The sequence below is a fragment of the Canis lupus genome, chromosome 25 (assembly GCF_048164855.1).
Source record: "Canis lupus baileyi chromosome 25, mCanLup2.hap1, whole genome shotgun sequence".
In the NCBI taxonomy this organism is placed as follows: Eukaryota; Metazoa; Chordata; class Mammalia; order Carnivora; family Canidae; genus Canis; species Canis lupus.
The window spans coordinates 15,599,844-15,618,425 of NC_132862.1; the positions used below are offsets into that span (position 1 = coordinate 15,599,844).

Genomic DNA, 18,582 nt, shown 5'->3' on the forward strand with positions numbered 1-18,582 from the left:
TTATCTTGTTAATTTATTTTGCTTTTAAATTTCATATTTATCTGTCTATTTATTTATGAAATTGCCAAGCTTACACTAAAATAATTATGGAAATAGTCAAGAATAATAGATAAAATCTTGAGTAACAAGTTGGAGAATCATGCTACCAAACTTACTGTGAAATTACAGTAGTAAAGCCAGTATGATATTGCTATGAGATTATTACAATACACTAATGGAATGGAATAGTGTTGGAAAATACCAATACAAATACATGTTCTTAATTTACAAGAAGAAGCCACTACAGTTCAGTAAGGAAAGAGTTGTTTTATAAATGGTGCAGGAATAGCTGGATTATTATACAGAAAAAAAAATGATACTAGATCTCCTTTTTATACTACACATTAAAAATTAACTCAGAAGGCATGATACACTTAAAGACATATGATAAAATACTAAAAGTTCTAGAAGAAAAACATAGGAACATATCTTCACAAATATAAAGTTTCCTTAAATAGGATATGAAAAGAACTAACCATAAAAGAAAAGACTGGTAAACTACATTTCATAAAAATCAAGATAGCAATAAGATAAGCAACAAAATGAAAGCAGAGATTCACAACACAAGGCAACTCAGCTTAAAATTCAGCAGAAAACTTTGTGGAAGGAGCCATGATGTTGAACAGATGAAGATGTGATATATATATATCTGGAATACTAATCAGCCATCAGAAAGGATGAATACCTACCATTTGCTTTGACATGGATGGAACTGGAAGGTGTCATGATGAGTGAAATAAGTCAATCTGAGAAAGACAATCATCATATGGTTTCACTCATATTTGGAATATAAGAAATAGTGAAAGGGACTATATGGGAAAGGAGGGAAACCGACTGGGGAAAAATTAGAGAGGAAGACAAACCATGAGAGACCCCTAACTCTGGGAAACAAAGGGTTGCAGAAGGAGAGGTGGGTGGGGGCATGGGGTGACTGGGTGACAGGCGCAAAAGAGGGCACTTGATGGGATGAGCACTGGATGCTATCCTAACATGCTATCATGTTAGCAAACTGAATTTAAATAAAAAAGAATTGGCAGAAAACTTGAACAGGCATTTATGAAAATACCAAAATGGCAAGTCAACATATGCACAGTAAATAACATTAGTCATCAGAAAAAATGAAAATCAAACTACCTACAGTGTGATACCATCATGCATCCACCAGAATTACTAAAATTAAAAAGTAATTTCAAGTAATAACAAGTGTTGGCAAAGACTTGGAAAAATTGGAAGTCTTTGTCAATGGTAGTGAAAACTGAATTAACCCATATTGAAAACTCTTTTTTTTTTTTTTTTTTGGTGGTGGTGGTTTTAAAACTTTTACTGCAATATAATAATGAAGTAAACAGTAATTAGACACCTACCAATTCTTTCCCAAAACAAACCAAAAAAAATGTAAACAGGAAAATAACTCTGCCTATACTTGTACAGCTTCTTAAATCGTGTTAGAAGGGTCTCACATTCAATGATGAAGAAATTTTAAAATCGCAGTAATTATTTTCATTTAAGAAATTTTCATTTAAGAAAGGGACCCCCTCCTCTCCTCCCTCCCAAGTATTTAACATGAAAGAATGGGCTTTCTTACACATTAATTCAATACATATTTGAAGCAGCAACAATAACCATCAATAATTTGGCATTTCTGATTACAGTTGCTCCAAATTTTTTTTCAATTTCACAAAGCCATTATCCAGTGTTGCCATGAAATAGAGACTGTAAATTCTAGGTAGCAAATATTCTTTCTGAAACTAATGTTAAAACAAAGAAATAAAAAGCAGGGTATTACACTTTGGTTTTATCTACTACAACTAAACATACATATGTCCTTACTCAGCAACTGTACTGCTGAGTATATCCTCCCTGAAGTAAGTAATGATGTTGACCAGAAGGCATGATCAATACATTCATAACAATTTTGTTGGCAATGGCTTCATAATGTAATAAACCCAAGTTCCCCTCAACATGGAATAGGTAAATAAACTGTGGAATAATATTCATACAGTGAAATAGCATAAAAAAGAATGAACTACTAGGCACACTATAAGAGAATGAGCTCAGCAACATTGTTGAATCTCACAGACATAAGTTTTAGTGAAAGACTTCAGGCACAAGAGTATATACTGTATGATTCCATTTATATAAGGTTATAAGTGGGCCAAATCCATCTTTAGCAATAGAAATCAGAATAATCATTGTGCTTGCTGGGTTAATTTGGTACTGACTGGTTGGGGCCATAGCACAAGAAAGAATTCCAGGTGACAAAATTTTCTCTATCTTGATAGAGAAAATACATTTTATATGTAAAAAACATATTTAATATAACTCCACGTAAGTTGTATTTCAATAAAATATCACCAAAACAAGAACAAAAAGTAAATTCTGTGCAGAACAATAACTACTCTATGATACTGCTTTGGGTGGAAATTCATTAATAAAAGTGCATTTACTAAAATACCTGTCACATAGTAAGCACCAAAAAATATTGGATGAACAATACCAAGTTTTGTTGATGATATGCAGCAACCAGAAACCTGACATACTGCAGCTGGGAGCATATATTGGTACAACCATTTCGGAAACAATTTGGTGGTATCTACTAAGGTGAAACATACTTCTAGCCTGTGATAGAAATGCCTCTCTTAGGTATAGAACTAAAACATATTAATACATGTGCTCCCCCCCCGCAAAAAAAAAAAACAAAAACATGCATAGTAACACTATTTTCAGCTTTGTTCATAATAGCTAAATACTTAACAATTCAAATACCTATTAATCCTAAAGTAGATTAATAAATTGTATATTGTATAAATGAAATACCATTTAGTAATATAATCAGGACAAACTATGACCAAAGGCAACAACAAAGGTAAGTGTTAAAGGAAGTAAGGCCAAAATCAGAAGAATACATAAGATACAATTTAGATTTTAAAAAGTAGATGCTGTGATTCTTTCTATAGGAAGCTCAAGAATAGATTAAATTAATATGCAGGAACAGAATTCAGAGTGGACTACTTTTTTTGCAGAAGTGGGAGTTATTGTCTGGAATAGGGCATGAAAAACCTGGGATACTGGAAATTTTCTATACGCTTATTTGGAGGATGGTTACACATTGTATGCATATTTTAAAAATTGTATGAAGCTGTATGTTGACAATTTGTGTACTTCGCACATACATTATACCTCGATACAAAATTGTAGTATTTTAAAATTTAGGATATAAAATAATACATCAAAAACTAAACCTAGTTGTACCATGAATTTTTAAAAAATCAGAAATAGTACTGTCAATACATTTTATAAATACATTACTATAATATTTGGATTAGCAAGGGTCATTTTTGGATAAAGAAGAATGGCAATATTAGTAGGTTCACAATATTTAGAAAGGACATAAATTCATGAGCATATTACATTTAATAATTTATGAGATGTAGAGATTGGTGAAAGATAAAAAAATTATTATATAAAAACAAATCAACTAAACTAACATAACCTATAAGACTGTAATAAAAGAACATCAGTCTTCTTCCTCAATTTCAAATAAAAATACAGAAAACAAAAGGAACAAATTAACATGAAAATTCATGACCTAGAAAAATATAAAAATTGATTTAGACAAATCTAAGAACTGGTACCTTAAAAATATCAATAAAAGAGATTGTTTACTTCTAGTTTAATCTAGAAAAAAAGATAATTAAATTAAGAAGAGAATATTATATTAGCAAAGATATAAAAGATTACTTTAAATTTGTTATTACCAGGCTAATCTGGAATCTAGATGGCATGGCTGATTTTTAGGGAAAATATAAATTAACAAAGTTAAGAACTAAATGGATTATCAAAACGCCAATGAAATAATTTTAAAAATTGAGAATGCTGCCAAATAACTACTCCTCAAAAAAGAAAACACCATCCTCTGCCAATTTTCTTCTTTTGTTTCAGCAGTGATTTCATATCTTCACGGAGCATAGATAACTTGGCATGATTTTGCAAAATTAATTTGGAGACTCATGATGAAATAAACTAGCCTTTTTCTTTGTAAAAATAGCATATATTGATAATAAACCTGGAAAAAAGGCCCTTCTAAGATCACACTCAAATATAACTGCTAAATATAAATTAAAATTTATAAGTGAAACATTTTTACATGTATTTTTTTTTTAGATTTTTTATTTATTTACTCATGAGAGAGAGAGAGGCAGAGGGAGACATGTATTTTTCAAGTTAATTGTAGTTGTGGTTTTATATTATTAATTAATTAAATGAGAACTGCATTTCCCATAATTCACTCCCATGTATGGTTCTGGGCCAGGTATGTGGCACAAGAAAAATTTGCATTAAATCTGGGAAGCAGAAGTAAAGCAGCAATCATTACCTTCTGAAAGTCAGAGTAGGGATCTAGGAGCCACTGCATCCCATGTGTCATCCACTGGTTTATTTGCTGCCAATCAGCAGCAACTGGGCCTGCAGCACCTTATATCCAACTAGATATCTGGCAGATTATGCATCCTGGGCCAAATGAAGCTTTTTTACCATATCACTTCATAATCAAGGTTAAAGATGGTGAATGAAAGATTTGGCCTGTACTCATGGATTGCAATTCATCCCAACTCTTGCCTGATTTACTTCTAGACTGTCAGCATGTCAATATATGGAGATTCTGGCCTATTGCCTGACACAGAAGTCTAGCATTCTATGGACTCCTCTACTAGCTCTCTATTTTAAGATCCCTGATAAGTAACTTTTATCTGATCCTCCAACTATCTCCTTCCAGTCCTCTAGTTCTTCAGTTCTCCCTTCCTATTCCTTATAATAATTCCTTTATGCTTTGTCATTCATAATTGTTCTGCTTCCCTGATCAAACACTCATGGTCAAGCGGCATTAATTTCAAGAAGGTAAGGATTGTTTCCATTAGAAAAATCTACCGATGTAGTTCATATATTTCCTCATATTAATATGTACAAATATCACCTTTCAAAAAAAAAACCTTCCAATGTCAGAAAGCTTCCAGTAAATTCTACAAAACATTGTTTAACATCATCTCTTTCAGAGAATAAAAAAACTAGGACACAGTCTCCAATCCATTATGATCTAGCTTAACTTTAATATTAAAATATAGCAAGGACTATAGGGGAGTGAAAATATATTTTCCTCATTAACATAAACAGATAAGTCCTCAACAGAATTTTAGCACACTGAATCCATTTGTTTGTGTTTATATATGTAAATATAGCCATTAGATTTTAATCCAGAGAGACAAAGCTGGGGATGCCTAGGTGCTCAGCGTTGAGCCTCTGCCTCCAGCTCAGGGTGTGATCCCAGGTGCAGGGATCCAGTCCTACATTGAGCTTCCTGCGAGGATCCTGCTTATCCCTATTCCTAGGTCTCTGCCTCTCTCTGTGTGTCTCATGAATACATAAATAAAATCTTAAAAAAAAAAGACAAAGTTGATATAATTTAGAAAATCAAATAATATAATTCACTACATTAACTAATAGAAAAACTATTTGACAACAATAAATGTAGAAAAAGCATACAAGTATTTACTTAAAAAGCATAAAAACAGAAATGAAGGAAAGTCTCTTTTAAAAAAACATTCCCATAAATACCATACAAATGTTAAAAAATGTTCTTTTGAGATTATAAATAAGATAATGAAAGAGTTTCTGGGTTGGTTACCGAATGGGAGGGTGGCCCACCTGGAAGGAACAAAAAATCTCTGCACCCCTTCCCACATCTTTGCCCTATGCATCTTTTCCATCTGGCTGTTCCTGAGTTACATCCTTGTAAAATAAACTGTTAATCTAGTCAGTATGGTGTTTTCTTGAGTTTTGTAAACATCTCTAGATACAAAGAAGAATCTGAGGAGTATGATGATGACATGAGCTTTGACCTTTTTGACAAAACTTATTTTGTAACATGTTCAAGAAAAAGCTGAACTTGAAAGAAGGAGAGAAAGAAAGGAAGAAAGAAAACCCTTTATTACCACTGCTATTTAACATTGTATATACAATGAAATTAGACAACTGTAAGTAATATAAGGATAGAAAAGGAATAAAGCTGCCATTATTTTAAGATAATTGTATGTGAATATCCTGAAGTGTCTATACATAATAGAATAAAAAAGCTTAGCAAAACATTAAAAAAAAACTATCTATAAAACAAACTGTTACTTTATAGCATTGACAATTTTAGAAAGTGAAATTCAGAAATACAGCACTTAGGGATGCCTAGGTAGCTTAGTAGTTGAGCATCTGCCTTTGGCTCAGGGCGTGATCCCAGGATTTCAGGATCCAGTCCCACATCGGGCTTCCTGCAGGGAGCCTGCTTCTCCCTCTGCCTGTGTCTCTCTGCCTCTCTCATGAATAAATAAATAAAATCTTTAAAGAAATACAGCATTTATAAAAGTAACAAATAATGTGAAGATGTATAAAATACCTCAAAAAATTATAAAATATTAAGAATTATTTAAAAAGGAAGTATTCACTTGGAGAGATATATTATGACCATAATTTCAAAGATTCAATATTTTTTAAATGTTAATTCTACATAAATTAACATATACAAGCAGGCATATATTCTAATTGTAATTCAAAATTTACATGGAAATGCCAAGGGCCAAGAATAATCAAGATACAATAAACAAAAAGAACATGTAGAGTTACTCTACCAAATATCAAAATTAATCATAAGCCTCTAATAATCAAGACTGTGTGCATTGGTACAAAGATAAAAAGACCAGGGGAACCCATATAGGGAGACCCAGGAAAGAAACCAAACCCAGGAATATTTGAGCAATTGTTACATGTCAGAGTTAATAAAGCAGATAGGGAGGAGAGAATTTTCAAGAAATGATGCCAAAATCATTGGATATCTATATAGGAAACAAAATGAAATTAGATCCCTACTTTATACTATATATGAAAATAAAATAAAATAAATCAAAGATAAAAAATGAAGGGCAAAAGTATACAGGATTTAAAATAATACATAGAATTTGAAGTTAGGAACATTTCCTTAACAAAATAGAAAACCTAACTCTTTCTTCCATAAATCAAATGATTGATAAATTGAATTATGTTAAAATTAAAAATTTTTCCACATGACATGAATAAAAGAGAAGAAAGGTAAGGCATACAAGATTTACAATTTGTATTATATACAAAGGTTTAATATAAGAATATTAAAAGAATCCCTACTAATACTAAAGAAACTAATAAAAATGAGCTAAATTTTTTGAATCAGTACTTCCTAGAAAAGAATATCCTAAATGGCCAATAAAAATATGAAACAGTGCTCAGCTTCACTAATAATAAAGTAAATGAACATACAAACCAAGATGAGATATCACTGCAGATATCACTGCATACCCACAATGGACAGAAATTTAGAAGGCTGATACTATCAAATCTTGGCAAGGCTTTATAGCAAAGGAAATTTGAACAAATTGGTGGTTGATTCCAAATTGAATCATAAGACAGTTTGGTTTTATGGACTTTAAAGGAAAAGCACTGTAATTGCAGGAATTCCATCCATAGGTATAATATCCTTAAAAAACTCTTACATATATAATGTAAGTTATATATACATATATATGTAAGTTATATATGTATATAGCAGCATTGTTTAAAAAGCCAAAACATGGTAGGAACAAAAGCCCAACGACTGTAGAATTCATAAACAGAGTGTTATAATCTTGTAATGAGCTTCCACATAACAATGAAAATTAACAGACTATAGTTACTTGCAATATGGGATGAATCTCAGAAATATAAGGCTGAATAAGTTACGTAGCAGAGTATAAAATTAACATCCAAAATCAATGTATTTCTATATAAGAATAATAACAACTTGGGAAAATATAATTGAAATAGATTGATGATTATAAACATAAAATATATAATAATAAATATATCATGACATGCTAGTGATCTATGTCTATGAAACATTACCCTCTAATGATGTAATTTTTAAATACCCAAATAAATGTAAAGACTTCTTATCATTGGAAGAAAAAACTTCAAATAATAGAAAAATACGTTTTGAACGAGCACCAATGAGTGATTAATGAATGAATAAGTTCATTCAATGAAATTATGTTCAGTGAGTAAGTTTTAATGTTACACCAATCAGCACCCCAGAGGTATTTGAAAATAATTCTAAATTAATCTATAAAAATTAGCATAGGAAAATAACTAAGATAAATATAATCATGAAAATTAAAGAGAAGTGACTTAACATATAAGATTTTTAAATTAAAGCAATACTTAAAATAAAATACAAAAAAATAAAAAATAAAAAAGTTAAAGCAATACTTTTGTGAAGGTGATATCATCCACAGAATAACTTACTGCAGAATGCAGCTACTGAGTGACTTTCCAATGAGACATTAGTATAGTATATGATATGCAATGGTATTTCAAATAAATGGGGAAGGGGATCCCTGGGTGGCCCAGCAGTTTAGCACCTGCCTTCAGCCCAGGGCATGATCCTGGAGTCCCGGGATCCAGTCCCACATCGGGCTCCCTGCATGGAGCTTGCTTCTCCCTCTGCCTGTGTCTCTGCCTCTCTTTCTGTCTCTCTGTCTCTCTCTGTGTGTCTCTCATGAATAAATAAATAAAATCTTTAAAAAAAATCAAATAAATGGGGAAATAATTAAAAAAAACTATGTTAGGACAATGATTAACAATGAAGGAATTGAAAAGCTAGGCCCTCATTTCACTTTTAGATCAAGTAACAATCATTCAAAATAAAGAACTTTATTATGATGCAGTGTACACCTGGACAGTAAGCTTTGGTTGTAAGGCATCCATTTCAAAGAGGCATCCACTGTGAAGAGGTCCATTTCCCATGAATACATTGCCAGCCACAGGACTGGATAGAGTAGGCCATACACCCCACTAAGTTTCCTTTGTTTTAGAGACCTTGGTTGATTTCAACAACTGACCATTTGGACCACTCGCCTTTTCTCTTCCCTGCACTTTTTTAAAAAAGATTTTATTTATTCATGAAAGACACAGAAAAACAGGCAGACATATGCAGAGGGAGAAGCAGGCTCCATTCAGGAAGCCCAATGTGGGACTCCGGGATCACACCCTGAGCCAAAGGCAGATGCTCAACTGTGGAGCCACCCAGGTGTCCCTCTTCCCTGTGCTTTAAATTCCTGCTTAAATGTTATAAATTCACCTGTAAAGAGTGAGCTCAAGAAGTCCTAGACTAAAAGCAGAACCTCCAGCGCATGCATGCTCCCCTCCCCCCTCCACCGTGTTCTGTGGTCCCAGGTGTACTGTGTGATTTCCAGGTCTGGTAATTATAAACATTTATATTTTCAGTTTTCTGATTGTTGCTGAAGGGCCATGGAATCATAATAAGAACCACAAGGGGTGGTCCAGGCATAAAATGTTATAGTTTGGAAAAGGGAGATTGTGGGAAGCTCAGGGGGGCCAGGTGAGTGCCCCCAGGCATTTATACGGTAGCATTGGGAACAGGACAAAATTTGCACTCTGATTTTCCCCTTCTGCTTACTTGCTTTTACGAAATGCTGTCCTTGTGCCCTCTTTTATTCTTCAGGTATTAGATTTCCTCTATCACAAAATATATTCAAAATTCAATTTCACTTTCTTCTTTCTCTCCACTTCTCAGATTCTTTGTTAATAATTTCCCACCTCACTGTCAAATTTGTGAGAAATTTTCAAAGGAGTTCACATTTTCAGCTTAAGTTTGTTTGGTTACACATCGCAGTATTTCTTGTTTATCTTCTCATTTCTACCTGTAACTCCTGCTGTTAATACTAGAATCTGTTTTCATTTACACACAGTCTGTGCCAGGCACACAGTGAGCACTAAACTCATCTGTGTTGATGAGAATAAATGGAGAAATAAAGAATGCTTAACGTTGGAGAGGAAACTAAGCCACTCCTCTGCTATCATGATTTGCTTTCCTCAAACCTAGAGCAATGACACAGAGCTTTCACCAACTGGAAACATTCCCCCCAATTAATTTAATTTGTGTCAAAATACTCCTTTTGCAATAGAATGGTATAGTAATGGTGGTGTAGCTATAACCTTACAAATGTGAAAAGCCTAGTTACTTTAATGTTCAGTGAATTGTTTTCTTTAGATAACAAGTATTGAATGAATTTCAGCAGAGCCATTTTCACGTTTTGACAGAGTCTGTTTCAAGGACTGTGAAAAACTGCAGATTATCCAGCCCTACCCACGGAGATTCTGATTTAGAAAGTCATGCATCAGTCTCAGTGATCAATATTTTTGACAGCAGCAAACTCATTCAACAAATATTTTTGAGTGCCTGTCATTAATATTTTGTTTTGTATATAGCTATGAACAAAACAGACCAAAATTCTTGCTTTTGCAGAGCTTACAATTCAATGAGAAATTCTGGCATAAGGGTTTGTAGTATTTAACAGCAATCTTTAATATTAAACAAGCTTTCCAAATATTGTTGTTTTATATTGAGCTATTTAATGCTTCACTGTATTTGGTGTGACATTTGACAAGGAAATATTTTGAGCAAAGATAGCATGTAATGTTGATGATACCATGACTTCATATCAATATGCTATTTCCTGATTCTCTGTAATTTTCAAAGCCAAAGACCTGATCTGTATCTTTTTTACTATAGAATTGATCCTTTCAGATAAAATCATTAATGAGGTACGTGATGAAATAAAATGGGAGAGGCTTTCAAATCTATAAAAGAGCATTTAAAGCTCTCAACTATAAATAACACTATCATTTTTAAAGTGAAGTGATAGGCACTGGCGTCAATTAGAAAAAAGCACATTCAACATTATCTTAAAGAGAGGAATGTTTTTTTGCAATTCTGAACACCATCATGAGACCCTTCCCCTCCTCTTTTTTTCCCCTCTCGCTGTAGCAAAAGACCTATTATACAAGCTTAGAATTTTATCAAGTGTTAATACACCATTAGTCATATCAGGCTCAACAGCTGGAAATGGAAGACAGGTTCTGAGGCATAAGCATCTCACCTCAGGAAAATTCACACTTTTAGGCAGAAGGGATGAGATGACGCTCTCCACAGCAGGGAAACTGCCCCAAAGCCAAGAAACTACAGTTGGTCCAAGCAGATATGACAGGGTAAAATGAGGGTGTACACTATTTAACATGTTTAGTTCAAATACAACCACAGCATCTGTCTGTAGAAGCTTTCTTAGGCCAGTTGAAAGGACAGAAATTTGAGAGAAGCTGGCAAAAAGACTTGAGGCTAATTATTCTGGGTATAATGAAAGACTCGAACTGCTGTATAGCACCATTTTATAAAGAAACCACTGCCACCACTACTGAGCATAGACACTGGTTTTCACTGCTATCACCTTTGTTCCAGGAGCTCAAGTCAACACACTTTCTGCCTCTTTGTGTCCCCAACTCCTGAGAATAATTCTGAAGAGGGTACATTTGAATGGCAGAATGTGTTAACTTCTGTGCCTTTAGAGGCAAGGGAGCACAGAAAAAACTTGTCCCTTTTAGCTTCAAAAGAGGAGACCATCCCCTACCAATATGCAATTCCCTGACTGTGAGTTCAGATGGACTAACTGAGCATCGAAGGACAATTATAGCCTCATACTACTAATTTATTTTTATTTTCTATATCTTTCCACTTTTGAAAACTGTGCTATGAGCACTCAGTGAACTCTGCTATGGAGGTCAGGTTTCTATACTCTGCAACAATTTCTAGAAGAAATAAATGTATTTTTTTTTCTTTTAGGGGATGAGAGAGAGCTGATTTCCTTCCCAGTGAATCACTTGCCAAATGGAGTGATCCTGAGTCACATCTGAATGGAATGAAACGTGACCACCGAAATGCAATTCTTCCTGCAGCATCAACACAAATAATTCAGATGATTCTAAATTTGATAGAAGAGAAAGAAGTATTTCAGTGCTTTTTGATACTGCTTGAGTGTTCTTCCCGTGGCAATTGTTTGCTAGTTTTATAAGAATTCTCTTGGCCTTCTCTTCACATTTTCTATTTCCTAAAATGAAGTACAAATTTTTAAATAATTTTTAAAAATGATATCATACCTCCTCTAATAAATTTAAATGTACCCCTAGCTAGAGAGCAAATTAAAATCAGAGGCTGAAATCTCAAATTTTAAGATGCATGCCAATTGCCAGAGTTTAAAAAAAGATACAGATTCTGCTTCCAAATGTGTGGGCGGGGACTGAGATTTGCATCTCTAACAAGCTCCCAGGTGATACCAGCAGCTGGCCCACAGAACACACTTAGAAATAACAAGGATTTCATGCTTTTTAAAGCAATGGTTAATGAAGAATCCTGTACACCTGTTGTCACAGGTGCTTTGAGAAGTACAAAGCCCTGAGCTAGCCATTCCTATCTATTAAATTTGGATAACAGGTTTGGGGCTCTGTTGAAGAAAATTGCTTTAAAAAGACAAAGAATAGAAATCTTCATTTCTGTTGGGGTAAAGATTTCTTCCTGTTCAATTTAACACTTATCTTGTGCTCGTGACCATGAAAAGATGATGATGGATTTGCTGATAGTCCTCTTAAATTTATGTTCTGTAAATTATAACCCACTATCTCTGACTTCTTTATTTTTTAAGATTTTATTTATTCAGAGAGAGAAAGAGAAAATAAATATGAGTGGAGGTAGGGGCAGAAGGAGAGGGAGAGAGAGGGTCTTAAGGAGACTCTGCTCTGAGCACAGTGCCCAAGGGGCTTGATCTCAGGACTCCAAGATCATGACCTGAGTCGAAACCAAGAGTTAGATGCTTACTCGGCTGAGCTACCCAGACACCCCACTATCTCTGACTTCTTAAAATTTATTCTAAAATACCTCTGGGTACAAAAGCTTAAATTCACATATTAAGAAAATTCAAGTGCTTTCGTTTCAATTTTCTCATCAAGCCTGACTATAATAAGAGCTATGACTAACTGGTATTTTTTCCTCTTGAAATAAAATAAATGTTTTCTTCTTGCAAATGATTTACTGAGTTATGATTTACTAAAATACAATACAATGTACAATGTAATTTATCAGGGAATAGGCAGAAACAATTACCTGAGTTTACTACTGTGTAGTTGATAGAATTAGGGAAGTAGCATAAGACAATGATGATAGTTCAGGTCCTAGGGAAGGCAGAGAACCAAGTTTGTACTCTAGCTCTGAGTCTAGCTGTGTAGTCTTGGACAAGTCATGTCACTCCTGCAAATCTCAAGTTCCTCATCTAATAAATGATGTTATTAACAGCAAGCTTGACATAATGACTGCCAAATGCCCACTATTTTTACTATTAATTATAAAATCTCTTTTTTTTTAAGATTTTATTTATTTATTCATGAAAGAAAGAGAGAGAGAGAGGCAGAGACACAGGCAGAGGGAGAAGCAGGCTCCATGCAGGGAGCCTGACGTGGGACTAGATCCCAGGACTCCAGGATCATACCCTGGGCTGAAGGCAGATGCTAAACCACTGAGCCACCCAGGGATTCCCTATATAATCTCTTTTAAAAAAAGAAAAAATAGCTACATTAAGGTAATGGATGCTTGATAAAATTTCATTAAACTGACTAGAGGAAAAATGATGATGTTTGTAAAATTATGAGAAGCATTGTCTCTTACACATTGTAAAAACTGATGTTTGTGAAATAGGGGTGGCATACTGTTAGAAAATTGATGTAGATGACATCATATTGGTAGCTATATCTTGGTCTTATTCTTCAGAGGCATGAAAACCTGATATTTTCTACTTAGCCAATTATATAAAGGTCAATCCTATTTAAAATACTGCAAATGCATTAATTCACAATGATACATTTAGTGGCTGAGAAGAAGAGATACTCAAATCCTCTAGTCAGTATATTTTTTACCTATAGAGAAATCTACTTTGGAATTTAAGTTTTAATCTGAGAGTAGTTCAGGGGTCATAGAATCAAGAAGGCTGAACAGTTAATACCAGCCTAATAATACATAGTTACTAGATAGAAGTAAAAACTGGTTTTCAGAGAGGCTAAATAACTGCCCAAGCTGGTATATAGTTATTAAGTGATTAAGACAAGATTCAAATCTAGTTAGGACGTTTCTCAAAAATCTTATCTTTTAAATTTGGTTCAGTGTTATTGGAATAGTAAAATTCTTGTCATATGTGGTACTTGGCTGCACTGCTGTTGTCTTTCTGACTTTTTTATGCTCTAAATATGACTAACCATACTCTAACCTGAGAGCCATTTTAGCTCTGCTTATTTGTCCTTTGACCATTGTGGCTTTCTTTGTAATTTAAGCCTCACAGGGAGTATTAGTTTCTCATTACTTGCGTAACAAATCACTGCAAACTTAATAACTTAAATGACACAAATTATTCGTTTTTGGTTCTGGAGGTCAGAAGTCTAACCAAGTTTCAGCACTTATGTGTTCCTTTTAGAGGCTCTAAAGAAGAATCTGTTTTTTGATATTTTCCAAATTCTAGAGGGCATCTACTTCCTTGGCTCATGGCCCTTTTCTCCAGCTTGAAAGCCAGCAGTGTAGCAACTTGTCTCCTCTCTGACCTCTGCTTCCAACCTTACATCTTCTCTGTATATAACTCTTCCTCTTGCCTCCCTCTCACAGGCTTATGATTACAATGGCTCTACCTGGATATTCCAGGTTAAGCTCCCAATATCAAGATCCTTTACTGAACCATATCTGTAAAAGCCCTTTTACCGTGAGGTAACATCTGAAATTAGGTCATGGTTGCCATTGGGAGGCTGTTATTCAGTCTAGCATTGAGCACTGAGAGCAAACGAAATTCCAAATTCTCAGGGAAGAGTTGCATAATAGCTTCACTAATGTATTGTTTACAAGTGAAGAAAAAAGTTAAAGAAGTTGAGCAGATGGTTTTCCTCCTATAAACTTTACAACAAAATTCAACTCCTAATGAAAAGAATAAATGAAAGACATTTAAGAATAAAAGTATGAAGAGATGATAGAATCTATGCCATGGGAAATGTACTAATTTTGCATCTGTCGAGGATACGATGCTATACTATTTGATTACACAAACTTGTATAACTGTACTTTTTTTTTAACATTACTTTCACTTTGACATAATAATAAATAAAGAGCAGGAATGTTATCTACTATGTACTAAATCACTACTTTTATGAGAACTGCAGCAACAAAGAAAAAACAAAACAACAGAAATACCTTATTCAGGGAATAGGCAGTTCCTCCCACAAATAAATTATACTAGATATTTTTAAATTTTTGAGAAAAAATTAAATAAAGTGCACATTTCTTTTTTGGGTGTTTAGAAATTGAAATATGTTCGGTTAAAATCTTAAGATCAGACAGAGTTACTGCAGTGTACTAAAAAGCACTGAGGCTTGAATCCTCAATGTGTATGGTCTTGAGATTCAAAGTAGAATAGAATAGTAATTCCAAGAGTTCACCTAACTCATTTCTGGAATGGCCATAAAATAAAAAATATTTAAGTTTTTGGAAATATTTTTCTTTGGATTGAAGGTAAAATCTATTAGAGTTGGATGAAATTATTCAACCTCTTTTCAAATTTATGAATTTTTTTGTTTTAATTTTTATTTCTACCTTAAATTAATAATTTTACCATTTCCCAAGGAATTCAAGATACTTACAAAAGCTCACCTCTACGTATCTTCCTTCTATGGTATTATTTTCATATGTATTATCTTATATATGTGATATAAATCATACAAAAGTTAATACTGTTTTTTTGCTTTAAATAATCAGTTTTATTTTATATTTATCTTTATTGTACTCTTTATTGCTATCTATAGTTTTGTATTTTCATCTGAGATTACTCTGCCTTAGTATGAAAAAATTTAGTGTTTTTTTGGTGCAAGTCTGCTTACAGTGAATTAATTCAGAGATTTTGTTTGTTTTGTACAAAGAGGTTCTTATCAAACCTTCACATTTGAAAAAATACTTTTCACTGGGTATTAAATTCTTGGGTGGCAGGTTTTTTTTCACCACATTCTATTGTATTCCACCTATCATGTTTGCTTTTAAGAAAAGTTAACTGCAGGGACACCTGGATAGCTCAGTGGTTAAACTCTGCTTTCAGCTCGGGCATGATCCTGGAGTTCTTGGATGGAGTCCCACATGTGGCTCCCTGAGGGGAGCCTGCTTCTCCCTCTGCCTATGTCTCTGTTTCTCTCTCTGTGCCTCTTATGAATAAATGAATACAATTCTTAAAAAAAAAAAAGTTAACTGTAACTCTATATTAGTGCTCCTTTAAAAGCAATATATCAGAAAAAAATAAAATAAAAGCAATATATCATGTGTTTACAGCTTTTAGGATTTTCTCTTTACTTATTTTCTTTCAGAAATTTGACCATAAGAATGTGCTAAGGTGTAGTTTTCTTCTTATTTATCCTACAAAGAGTTTACAGACTATTTGAATTTGAGGGTTCTCATCTTTCATTAAATCTGGAAAATTCTTGGTCATTATTTCTTCAAAGAATGCTATTGTCCTAGTTTTCTCCTACTTTTCTGATTTTCTAATGACATATATGCTAAATATCTTGAGTAGTTCCCTGATGTCTCTTATTCAGTGTTATATTTGTTTTCATACATTTTATTCTCTGTGCTTCATTTTCAGAACTTTCTACTGATCTGCCTTTGCCTTTACTATTCCCTTTTTCTGTTATATGAATTTTGCTATTAACCTTGTTCAATATGTTCTTAACTGCAGGTATTTTATTTTATAGTTCTAAAATAATCATTTCGCTGTTATTAATTCTAACCCCCTGTTGACATTTTCCATTTCTTTATTCATTATGCCCATCTTACTGTTTATTTCCTTTAACCTATTAATTATAGGAATTATGAAATCCTTACCTGGTAATAATAATATTTGGATTATCTTTATTTCTGCTTCTATTGACCATTTTTTCTCTTTGCTATTAGTCACTCTTTCTCCTGATTATTTGCATTTCTAGTATTTTTTTTTAATCCTCTGCTTTATATTGTTGAAGATATACTGCAGAGTCTCTGGGGTTTAACTTATTTCACTAAAAGGTGTTGAATATTGTTTTTACAGGCAGATTAATTCTCAGAACATTACCTTGATCATTTTGAAGCTTGAATTTTATGGTTGGCATTCTATTTGGTCTTGCCTAAAAGGCTGAGATATTTACCAAGATATTGCCACTCAAACTTGGCTGTAACTCCAATATTTACATAGCACTGTGCAACATCTATAATCTCATCTCTCCAGCCTCCCAGCATCTTATAGGCTGCCTAGAGTTTTTACCTGTGTATGTACAGGATAAAATATATTCAAGATATTTGTTACTATTCCAGAACTCCAATTTCCATTTTCTATGTTCAGCAAGATTTTTGTTTTCTACTTGGACTCTATTCTGATAATTTGGAAAATATCCTAGGAGGAGAACCAAGATGAATATTTAGCTCTCCTCTTTGTGACATTCTTTTCAAGAATTTTTTCTCTGAATTGGTTTCCATTCAATGACAGGAAATAAATGTTTTATAAATTTTGTAAGTTTGATATCAGTCACTCTGATAGGAAGTGAGAAGTCTGATTGCAAAATTCACTTTAATTGTAACTCACTTTAATTGATCAGTAACAATAGTTTGAACACTCAATAAACCCTACTTTTCTGGGTAACCATCAAACCCTGCAACAGTAAAGGAGACATTTTTCTATTAGTACAGCTTTTATAAGGTAACTTTTTATTGATGGGACTAGATAGATAGATAGATAGATATGCACAAATATATATTCATGTATACTTTTACATCTATATTTACATATAGTAATTTGATTTCATTTATATTTTTAATGAAACTAAAGGATTGGTGAGGATATATAATTGATATTTATTTGATAGCAGTTTTATGAAGCAGTCACTAAAGATTATTGAACAGATACTTAACTTCAGTTTTTAAAAGACTATGGCAGATATAGAAATAATTGTCCTTGGAATTCAAATTAGAATTTCAATGAACCTTCTTTCATGTACATGAATAGTACATTTATTCAGGGTTAATAAATTATTTTCCCACCTAAAATTGTTACTGCCTATTTTACATTGGCTCTGATAGTCTGGAAACCTGCCAGTTTGAACAAGCTATCATAAAATGATCAACAAATATTGTCTGCCAAAAGTTGAGATGTGAAATTATGCTTCCCATTCCATTTGTTTAATGTAACTAAAATCTGATTGTTTCCAAAGTGGATATTAAAAAACACAACAACCTGCCTCTGACTGATATTGTTTGTGCTCCCACATAATGATCAAAACAGAAAACAATATTTCTTGTCAGATCCATTGTCATAACTTTCAATTATTTTATTATTACTTACTTATTTTATTATTGGTTTTAAGTAAAATTCTGATTTTTTAATTGGTCTGTATAATCCATATTCTCAAATTGATGTAATGGTCATTAAAATAGTCTAAAAATTATTATTATTTTGTTTACTATATACTCTTAGTTAGAAAAAATATTATGATAGAAATTCATTGAGTAGAAATGAAAGGTTCACGTTTAAAATATAAAATTTTGAG

At 33.0% G+C, this 18,582-nt stretch overlaps 1 long non-coding RNA gene across 1 annotated transcript in view; it reads left to right on the forward strand.

The window, feature by feature from the left end:
• LOC140617280 (uncharacterized) overlaps positions 1–13,023 on the forward strand; it is a 33,845-nt gene extending 20,822 nt beyond the window's left edge. Inside the window, exon 3 of the long non-coding RNA XR_012017522.1 lies at positions 11,786–13,023. This is a non-coding gene — a long non-coding RNA (uncharacterized lncRNA). The remainder of the gene's footprint in view (positions 1–11,785) is intronic.
• The last annotated feature ends 5,559 nt before the right edge of the window (positions 13,024–18,582 follow it).